The following is an 11412-nucleotide window of genomic DNA, read 5'->3' as shown; positions in this document are numbered from 1 at the left end:
CTCTTTTCAAAACTTTAAGTTAGTAGAAAATGATAAATTTAATCATTTAATTAATATTTTAATATTCCCTCTTACGTATGAGTTAACACGTTAAATATTTAATTTAAATTAGAGATAAATTAGTCAAGTGCCAAAGAATGTTAGAAGCAACTTAAGGCAATGTGTGATGAAGAATGTTAAAGGAGATTTTTTTTTTTTGTTTTTTTGATAAGTAATGTTAAAGGATATTTATTAAGATTTCATTTTCAAAAAGTCTATCTAATGACTCAAAGACACTGAATTTTCATCCCTAACATTTATTTATTTAATTTCATTCTCTGTTTTATTCTATGAATCTTTCATTTTACAATTTTGTCCATTCACACTTTATTTATTTATTTACAAATACTACATATGTTCTTTGAGTTGTTCGATTTTTTTTTTTACTTTTCATCAACAACCATATTCTATTGTTTAAAATCTTATGTTTTAGTTTATTTTGATTCAGTACATTCATCTATTAGAAAAACAAGAAGAATGACTATGGAATAAATTTTTTCAATAATTTCATATTTACTACAAAAATTTATAATATTGGGAATAATCCTACTCCAAGTTGAATTTGGGTAGTAGTTCCAATCCGGGTCCAATAAGGATTCTTTGAAGAATCTGGTCAACAGTCCAACTCCCAGTTGAACGAGGATAGGACTTCTAGATCAAATCAAACTCTAAACACTCCTAGGTTATGTGGGAGTAGAATTCAGGTGTGACTCCACCACTTTGTCTATATATAAACCTAAACGACAGACTGAATATTTTAGGCATCGAAACGATACTCCCGAAAGAGTCTCTTAATTTTGAACATCCAAGAACATGCAGTTCACACCGTATCAGAACCTATACCAACATATAATATCATTATTTATCAAAAATAAAAATAAAATGAGATATTTTGGTTCGGTTATGGAACACATGGTCCACTTGGAAAAGAGATGTGACAGAAAAATCTAGCATGAAGTTGTTTTCTTTTGAGCTAGATCGGCAAGCATCATTGAATCATTTTTCTCCGACAAAGAGCACATGAATTTATTTTGGAGGAAGGTTGCTATCTCTTCACATTCTTTTAAGTGGGGGGGGAGTCGGGGACTACCTAAAGTACTCACTTTACAAATCTTGGGACAGATTTGGCTTGGTTTTCAAATTGGGTAAAGCTTTAGATGATCGTTTCTTTTTTCTTTTTTGCCGATTTGATGGCACACCTGCCTCAATGAAGGAGGGTCAGATTGTTCAATCTGTAGGAATGGCCCTCCAAAGCCAAAAATTAATGCAATGACTCGCCTGGGCGACTCCCAACTAGGCTCGGCTCAACTCGAAATTGTTCGACCCATCTCTCAGTTGTTTAGTGTCGTTCCTCTTTACATCTCTTCTCTTTTTCTTCTTCGCCGCTCCTCTTAGCCGCTTGAAGTCCTTACTCATCATAGAATTAGTTCTTCTAAGGGTCGTTGATCTTGTAAAATTGTTTTATCTGTCCTATACCGATAGAGTTAGCGCTTCCAGACAAAGTTAGGGTTCGCAAACTTTACCACTCCTCCCAAACGCTTGAAGGTTAAGATCATTCGTTATTAGGTTGCCCAAATATCACATAAATTCGGGCAGCTTGAGAGAAAAAATTTGCCCAACTCATCTACTCCAAGCAAATAGACTTTACGCTCTAAATTATCTAAAATAGATGGACTCCACTGTTAAAGGACATAAATTTCTTATAGGCCGAGTAATTCCTACAACTCAATCTTTAAAAAGTGATATATATATATATATATATTCTTTAAACATATAAGAAATATATACTTTTTTTTATTAATACTATTAAAAAAACATGTATTTTTTTACCTCGTTTATTAAATTTAAAATCTTTAACCTATATTAAAAGTATGAAAATTTCTTATAAATAAGACTCTAAAAATATTGGAGTTATTTAACGTGTGAAAAATACGTATTTATTTTATTTTTTGTCCTTTTCCTTTTTTTTTTACAGGGAACGGAAGTGAAAAAGGCTCATTGGCCCCCTCAATCCCATCTGGAGGCCCGTGCCATGTTCGGCCAACCACTATAAGCCACGCAAATTTGCCTTCAATTATTTTGCTCCACATAATCATACCTTCTTTTGAATAAAAGAAAAAAATAATAAAATAAAATAAAATGGTTGCGTTCGTGTGCGTATGTCTGTCGCAATCCTGAACGCACAAAACCCCATGTCGTATAAAGAAGGCTGTGAGCCTGTGACGTCCAATGAAAAAGGCATTGAGGAAAGATAGAAAGCTGAGAAGTCTTTGCGTGCGCCCAGATCAGAACAGAACAGCTTCACGTGTACGGTGGGGGCAGGCGCCACATGAATGATGAGTTGTTTCACCCAACGTTTTTGGTTCAATCGCCATCGCAAGGGCGCGGGGTGGGGACACGGATCATTTGGCCGTACACGTGGACATTGGGATCGATCTACACGGCTTGAGACAGTAACACTTCGATGGAAGTGAGGGTACAGTGTGTCAGATACATATGCTGTTTCGGCAAAAAGGTCTGTACCCGATTTCTGATACATTGCACCCGACAGATATGTCCTTCATTTTTTATTTTATTTTTTATATTTTATTTTATAAAGTGATTTTCTGATTATGGCAATCAAAATAATACACAGTTTATTCCAACGTAAAATAGTTCTGCAAAATATTTTTGATATTTTTTTGGTGTTCGGTAGGATAAAAATAATAATTAACTTGGAAATAATTTTTTTTTTGACAAAAAATGCTTAATCAATTTCGTAAAAGCGTAAATCATTTTTTTCATACGGTAGACACAGTTAACCTTCATGCCCAGCCAATAGATCATTGTCGAATTCCAACAAGTCAGATTCCGACACCGGTGTAATGTGACTATAAGATTATATGACTATTAAAAAATAAAAGTGATTTTTATTTCGTTAAAAATATTTTACGACAATAATCATTTTACATCGAAACAAACTGAACAGAAGTGAAAATGTAAAATTGAAATATGATTCATTTTTTTTAAGGGTTTGTTTTGTTTCTTTCAAAATTACCTCTAAAACTGTGGGTCCGTGTGTAATGGGAAAAAATCTCTTTTTTGTTAAAATTATCTTTTGTTTTGGAACAAAAATATTAAGAAACAACTCAAATATAAAATATTTTTTTATCTTTATATTACATCATAACATTTTTTCAAATAATAATAATAATAATAAATGCTACAATGCATTAACGAACAGTTTTTCAAATAATAATAATAAAAAAACCCTAAAATGCATTAACAAATGTAATCACATTCTTAGGCCCTAACTCCTAATAATTATATTTGAATGAAAGATAAATTACGAAGATAATATTTAAATTCAGGACTACTGTTATGATACTATATTAAATTATCATTTATTTCAAAATTTTAAACTAATAATAAAGAGGTGAATTTAATAAATTAATTAATATTCTAATATTTTTCAAAAGAAATTACAAAAAAGAAAATAAAAAAAATGATTAAAATAGAAGGATTGGGTTGGTAAAATTTGGAGAAGTGTTTTGGGTTTTGAAAAAGGTAAAAGTTGAGAATTAATTTTGCTGTGGCCACATTTGAGAAAAGTTTAACATTAGTTTGGTAAAATTTTGAAAAATTTTGTAAAAATTTAAAATTGAGACATTTTTTTTCAGTAAAAAAGAAAAAAGAAAATATATAAATAAATAATTTAAAAAGTGATGCACCATAGTGGTGACACTATGGTGGTGATTCGACGACCCTGGAAGTGGCCACCAGGCCATCAAAACTAGCTGGTGGCCGCGAGACAATGGCCGTTGCCATCAACTGTAGCTTGCAGTAGCACCACTTTTTTTTGTTTTTAAAATAATTTTAATTATTTTTTAGTTGTTAAAAAAAATATATTTTTTATTTATTTTTTTATATAAGTGTTTTAAATTTTTGAGAAGAGTTTTGTAGTCTTCTTCTTTTCTTTAAGAATGTTAGTGGCAAGGACTACATTTGAATATTCATTTAGTTAATTAGTATGTGAGTAGAGTTTTCAGTGTTTGAGAAATGATAGTGTATAAATTTTTTGCCAAACTGCCCAAAAGTTTTTGAAATTACGAAAACAATGCTAAAAAAGAATTTAGAGGTTTTCTCTAACTTTAGTAATTGTAGTCCAAAAAAAAAATTCCATTTTAATTTGATTCCCATAAATTAAATTCTTATACTAGGTTCATTCCCATATGATTGAATAACCTCAAGTTTGTAGAAAATTTCATACAACCCACATATGAGATTAACATGTGTCTATTGGCATGCGAGAACTTCTCACATGCTTTTTTAATAACATTAATAAAAAAAAATATGTTATTTTTACATGTTTAAAGTACACATGCCACTCTTATATGTGGCATGTGGATTGCATGAAATTTCATACAAATTAGTTTGTAGAAAATTTCTGTCATAATCTCAAATTACAAATAAAAAGAACGGGCTAGATTTTGCTCATATTCAAGAATCAAGATAATTTATTTTCTTCTCATTTTTTAGATGGAGACATTTGTTGTTATAGAAATTCAGTGACACATTTTCATTGCTCTTCAATGGGAAAAATAAACCATTACTTAACACCATTAATATAATCCTGAAAAATAATAAGTATAAAAAAAAATAAACCAAAAACCAAAAACATTATCGCCGGTCGACCGGGAACAAGATTTCGACCTAGAATTCACACAATTTCAAAATTTTCTTGCAACATCTTCTAACGTTTTCTTGAAGTTCAAATAAGAAATATATTACGTCAACTACTAAAGAATTAAATTTACATGTTAATTTTTGTGCTTAATTTTTTAACCACTAAAATATTGTCACGTCAATGAATAAAAAATTGTAGTAAAAATAATAGTATCTCAAACTTTTTTCCTTATTACTTACAATTCTTTGTCAAACAATAATAAGAGATCAATTAGATGGGTCAAACAAGAGTTCAGCTGCACTAGCCTCAGGATTTCTCACCATAATTGCCTATATTAGACGAAATTTATTGCATGTCTTGTCTGTCTTAATTATATTGTGAACAAGACAAATATCACAATATAATCAGAATCAATATCACGACAAGAAATCTCGTTTGATACAGGAAATTATGGTGAAAAATCCTGAGGATCATTCGCAGAAATTTTGATGAGAAATTTGATTGACATCGTAAGACAAGAAATGTCGTATGAAACAGACAATTATGGTGAAAAATCCTGAGGATAAGCAAACAATTTTGATTAGAAATTCGATTGATATCGTAAATATTTCGAAGATGGGTTACAGGGGATAGTAAACAAGTACTTAATTAGTATCATCAAACCTGTGATTTGATTTCTTGTTTCAATTAATTTTAAAGATAAGAAAGATGAACAACTCAATGGGCAACATGTTGTTGAGTCAATTACTGTATGAGATGTTGCATGTTCCCCCTGAAATGAACTAATTAGTCGGTGAAGGGACTTTACACATTCAAGAATTTGGCCTACTTGCAAAATATATATATATACTTATATATTTATATTTATAGACATATGAACTAATTTTGATGCATGTTACACCCTAATATATGTTTCTGCTAAGATAAAGTTCTTGCCTAGCCTCCTAACCTCCTAGCCTGCTTAAGAGGCCTCACAAATTAAAAAAGTTGGTGCTCCATGGTCCAAACACTTATACAAATAGTTTTCTTCTTCTTTTATTTAGAAAAAAAAATAAAAAAATGTATGTTTTTTTTTCGCTAATATTAATTGACCAAGACAGAAAAAAAAAAAAAAAAAAAAAAAAAAAAAAAAAAAGAAGAAGAAGAAGAAGAAGAAGAAAAAAAGTAAATGTTGCTTCAAATTCACGTTGAATAGTTGATGGCGGCTCCAGAAGTTCTTCATTTTCTTGGTCTCTCTAATGTTTTAATCTCTTAAATCAATTTTTTTCATCATATTCTTTTCTTCTTGTCGTTTTATGAATGATGCCGTGAGTAGTTTGAGATCAAGATCTATCAGTACTGATGCTGAGAGTATTAATTTTTATTAGAAGAACGTCGCTCATGGCCTTTTTCGACGGAGAAACTGTGACGACTTGTCGTCAATAATGACTTTTAGCGATGACTTTTGGTTATTGCACTAATAACCAAAATTCTTGTAGATGAGGAGAAAAACTAAATTGAATCAATAGTGGAACAATAGATTAGTTTCTAGATCTCAAAATTTTTTGCATGATATGAGTACTAAAACAATATAATACAGTTGATCTATCATCTTATGCTAATAAATTGGTTTCAATCGAAAGATGAATTCAAGTCTCTCTGATTTGAGTCCGTACAGACGACGCCAAACTGTTAGAACAGTTGGCCGTGGGGCGAGCTAGCGATCAAAAGTTCTTGCAAAGAATGAGAAAAGTATGTACAAAGGCTTGCTAGAGCGGGCCGGAAGGTGATAGCTCCAATACTTAAGTCAATTTTACTGAGACGTATTGTCAGAGAGAGAGAGAGAGAGAGGGAGGGGGATGAAAGTCTCATATTTACCTGTTCTCCATTCCCTTTTAAAGTAGACTTACACAGTCGCCGGCCATGTGTTATGCACTAATTGGAGGCTAACTGGCTGCATCATTCCCTAGATCTTATGACCCCTGTAAAATGCCACTTTTTGTTGGGATTGCTAGAATCGATGCTGATGTACTAAGAGATGGGATCTAGTGTGATGGCGTGTGGTTGCATTCGAGTCCATTGGTCGATAGCACTACAAAACAAAAAGGGCATTTATGGACGGGTTTTTTTTAGACGGTTTCTAAAACAGTCTAAAAAATAAATTTGCAGACAGTTTTCTCGAAACCGTCTGTAAAAAATTTATTATGGACGGTTTGATTAAATCGTCCATAAAATTACAGATGGTTTTAACTAAACCGTCTGGAAAAAATTTTCACATGCCATGTCATCGATCCGCGTGATACCCCCTTATTTCACCACATCCATCCGATTTCTTTCTCAACCAAAATACAACCGTCCGATTAAAATCTTCACGCACACTAGCTGTATTGAAAACCTTCACGCACACTGTATTCTTAAAACCATCGATCTCTTCTCTCTCTCTCTCTCGTTCTTCTTCTTCCTTCGACCCAATCCCAAAATTTCTCGTCTCTCTTTGTCTCGCTATCTTACTAATCTTTCTTCTTCTTCTTCTCTTTTTTTTTTTTTTTTTTTTTTTTTTTTTTTTTTTATTTTTCAGAAGACGACGACCCACCCCACTGCAGCATGACTCGGTCGCCGGTGACGGAGATCTAGGCGTCGAGGTCTCGCTGAGGGGGTGGTTTTGACGTCGTGGTGACGGAGATCAAGGCTTCGAACTCCGATCCGCTCCAGGCCAGAGTTTTGGAAGATCGGGTTCGATCTTCCACTTTTTCTCCCCTTTTGAACTCTCTTGGAACTGTGTGTTGGCCGGATTTTAATTCTGGGTTAGATTTCATGGGGGGAGGAAGGGGAAGATTTCACCGGCCCTTGAAGAAGTTTCCGACGAAGGAGAAAGGAAAAAAAAAAATGTTTTCGGCGAGGGCCAGAAACAGATCATCGCCGGCGATAGAAAAAAAAAAACACAGTTAACGCTGGAAACGAGAAAAATTCTAGACGTATTTAGACATTCTGGACGATCTTAGCTGAAATATTAACATATATATATATATATAAAAGAAATAAATCGAGTCATCGAAAAAAAAAAAAAAAAAAATTAAGTCTGGACGGTTTTGGGCAAAACCGTCCATAATTTTTCTAGACGGTTTTTCCCAAAACTCAGTTCTGAACCAAATGGTCTGGAATTCCAGACGGTTTTGTCCAAATCGTCTAGAAAAAAATTTAGCTACTTTATATACTGGACGGTTTAAAACCGTCCAAAAAAAACTGTCTGAAATTGATTTCAGACGGTTTAAAACTGTCCAGAATTTGGTTTTTTTTTTTGTAGTGTAGGTTGGGTATTCGGGTTGATAGACTCAACAGGGTTGCCAGGCCTAGGTGTGGTTTTTTTATCTGAGTTTTATTACTTCTATTCTATATGTGTTTAATGGTTTGTTCATATTTCATAAAACAGTTTAAATAGATAACCTCAACTAAGCCTAGTTTGTGATTTAATAGGTTAATTTTCGGTGTTCAATTTTTAGTCTTTGAATTGAGAACTTTGTTGTAATTGAGTGTTGTCACCGAATAGACAACGAGAAGTTTGTTAGGTTTTTAGTGTTGGTAAATTCAATTTCAAAATATATTTGATTAAAAGTTTTAAATTTAAGGTTAAGTCGGTACAAAATTTGATCCAAATCAAGAGAATTCAAGTTTTTGTATACAGTTTAACATGGACCAATTCAGAATAAAATGGTCATATATTTTGATTCCAACATATGATGAAGGCATATTTGGTGGTATTGGAAAGTTGACATAAACTTTTAAAACTTTGTACTTCATAAAAAATTTTAATTTCAGGGCCACGGTGTTTCCGACCGTTTACGCCGGTTGTCGGAGTGGGAAGTGTTTTCCGGGAAAGTCAAGAAGGAAACAAGAGATGAAAATTCAAGGAATTCGGTAATTAACTTGGGGTAAAATGGAGAAGTTTACGTGAAGCCATTTCCGTCGGAGCATATGGAAATTACTAATAGATTGGCCGTATTGAAAAATTTGAAAACTTTGTTTGAGAACATTACAAATTTTTAAAGATTTGAGGTAAGATTGAAAATGTGGTCAAACTTTTGAGAGAGTTAATTGTATTTAACCCAACTTTTTTCAAGAGACAAAGGGGCATTATTTCTAGAAAACAAAGAGCCTATTTCTTCCTATCCTACGACAGAAAAATTATGTTATGTACTTACAATTGCATCTGTCTTAGAGTCTATGTTTTTTTTTTTTTTCAAAAAGAAAAAAGAAAAGACCCACTTTAACCAGAGTGAGAGCAACACATGTATGCAACGAGGAAGCTAACCAGCTTCAATCATCAAAGCAAGGCCGGCCACCAACAAGAGAAAAACAACCACCAAACAAAGAAAAACTAGGTACATGACGATGACATTAAAACAAAGTGTGAACAAAGAAGCTATATATATTCAGAAACAACGTTCGCTTTCAGCATTTACTGGGAGGCCGGCCGGTTGACTGTTGAATTCTTGAGCTACGCTACCTTGTTTATTCTGTAGCTAGCGTGGCACCACTTCGTAGGATTACGTAAAACCTTGATTCTCATCGCTTCTTTTCTCTGACTTGACTCCTAGGGAATTGACTATTCTATATATATAAACTATCTCCACCTATCAAGTAGAATAATATGCCAACTATATATGAAACTTAATTGTGGACAGTTTAAGAAGACCGTAGCCTAACAACGACACTTACGTTCTATTCCAATTTACACATGATTAATTAATAAAGTCTTAATACATGGAAATAGAATGGGTAAATACATGTATTTTCTTTTTAATTGCATTATTTTTATTTGTTATTTTTCGGTTTAGTGAGTGTATGAGCTTGTTTTGATCGATCAAAGAAAACAACCACAAAAGCACGAGGGTATACCCTCACCAAAACTATACAAGTTGTACATTAAGGAAAAAAAAAATTAAAGAAAAGTTCTTCCCATTTTACTGTCCACGTACGCCCTTTATTTCATGACGTGGTAGCACGATAGCCCTTGCCTTGGGGTAGTCCGTCCCATCAATCGAATCTTCGAAGATTGTCGCATCACTCCGAATGTCAAATTTGGTGGTCGCAACCACGAGATTGACCACCAATTTGGTGGTCACCCGATCTGGTGGTTACGACCACCAAATCGGGTGATTCCAACCGTCACGAATCCAACTATTCTCGTGTAGGGGTTGGAGGTGGTGCTGATCACAAGGAAAGATGTTATGCTAAAAGGAGTGGAATAAATAAAATGAGAGTATATGTAACTTAATTTATTCAAAACTAAAACCAAACTGAGGGAGTATAAGAACACAACTAATTAAGTACTGATTTCAAATCTCCATAGATCAGCAATTGCCTTTGAGATCAGCAATTGTGTTGATCTGTCACTTCTTCAGCATACAAAGTCTTCCCTTCAAACAATTTTCAAAATCCTTTTGGACAGCAAACACGCACGTGTAGGCTCATGTTGAAAGATTATAACATGGCATTCCCCCTAAACAAAATAATTTGCAGCTAGCTGCAAACATAATCTAATCACTACTTTGGGAATTGAAGGGCAAGGGCTAAGGCTTAATACTCCTCTTCACGTATGAGTTCAAACTCTCTTTTAACATGATGTGAGGCCCAATGTGTAGACTATTTAATTAAAATAAAAGGTAAATGAAAGAGTCAGAATTCAAACTCAGTACCTCTGCTATTATACCATGTTAAAAGGTAAAAATTTAGTCATTTAATCATACTTTAACAAATCCAAACCCTTTGAAAAATGGAACAGAAAATGAACGGGATAGAAGCCAATTCTTTATATTTGAAGGGCATTTTTGTCATTTCAAATTTTTTTTTTTTTTTGTTGACAAAAATAATCATCAAATGCAAGGAACCAGCTCCTCAATGAACCGGAGAGGATCCGAATTCTTGAAAAAGGGTCATCCCCAAAACCAATTCTTGGTAATCTCTTGGATCTTTGCCATGGAAAATTTGCATGTTTAACATGAATCTTAGCTTGGTCTCTAAAATGGAAACGGAATCCAATAAAATAGGGGCCAATAGTGGGTGACATTGGCAAGGACAAAGCTATATATGGTCCCCCGCTCGAACAGGGAAAATTGCAATGTTCATTGAAGACTTAGGGTACTCGTAGGGGCCTGTTTGGCAGTTTCCAAAAACATGAAAAGTGATCCTGTCTTACTATTTGCTAACTTTTTGGGTTGAATTACAACCATAAACTTAGTCTCCTCCTGTCAGAACCCAAGATTATCTTCAAACTCAATTTGCAATTGAGACCTCAAACATTCTCTACTCTCACCCACTCTTGCTGTCCAGCCTCTCATGACATCCAATTATTGTTAGATATTGTAATAGTTCTCCACACTTAATTACATAAAAGTTATAGAGTAGATGTGGTGTTCGAAGTTAGGATCACCCGCTTTGATAGCACGATAAATTATCATTTATTTTAAAAGTTTAATTTGATAAAATATTATGAATTTAATTATTTAATTAATATTCTATTAATAATAACAGTCATTCAAAGAGAGATTAAGTATACATTTTGTAACCACCAAGAGAAACAGATTGTCACATATGTGTTATCTATTCAAAAGAATTAGTTAAGTTACAATTAAAATTCTTTAGAACCGTTTATAAAACTTAGATTCACTTAATTAGAGTTGACAATTTTTTATACGAACTATGAATTCAACACGAAATTAGCGAATTAG

The sequence above is a fragment of the Alnus glutinosa genome, chromosome 13 (assembly GCF_958979055.1).
Source record: "Alnus glutinosa chromosome 13, dhAlnGlut1.1, whole genome shotgun sequence".
Lineage (NCBI taxonomy): Eukaryota > Viridiplantae > Streptophyta > Magnoliopsida > Fagales > Betulaceae > Alnus > Alnus glutinosa.
Note: the sequence above shows the minus strand (reverse complement) of the source record.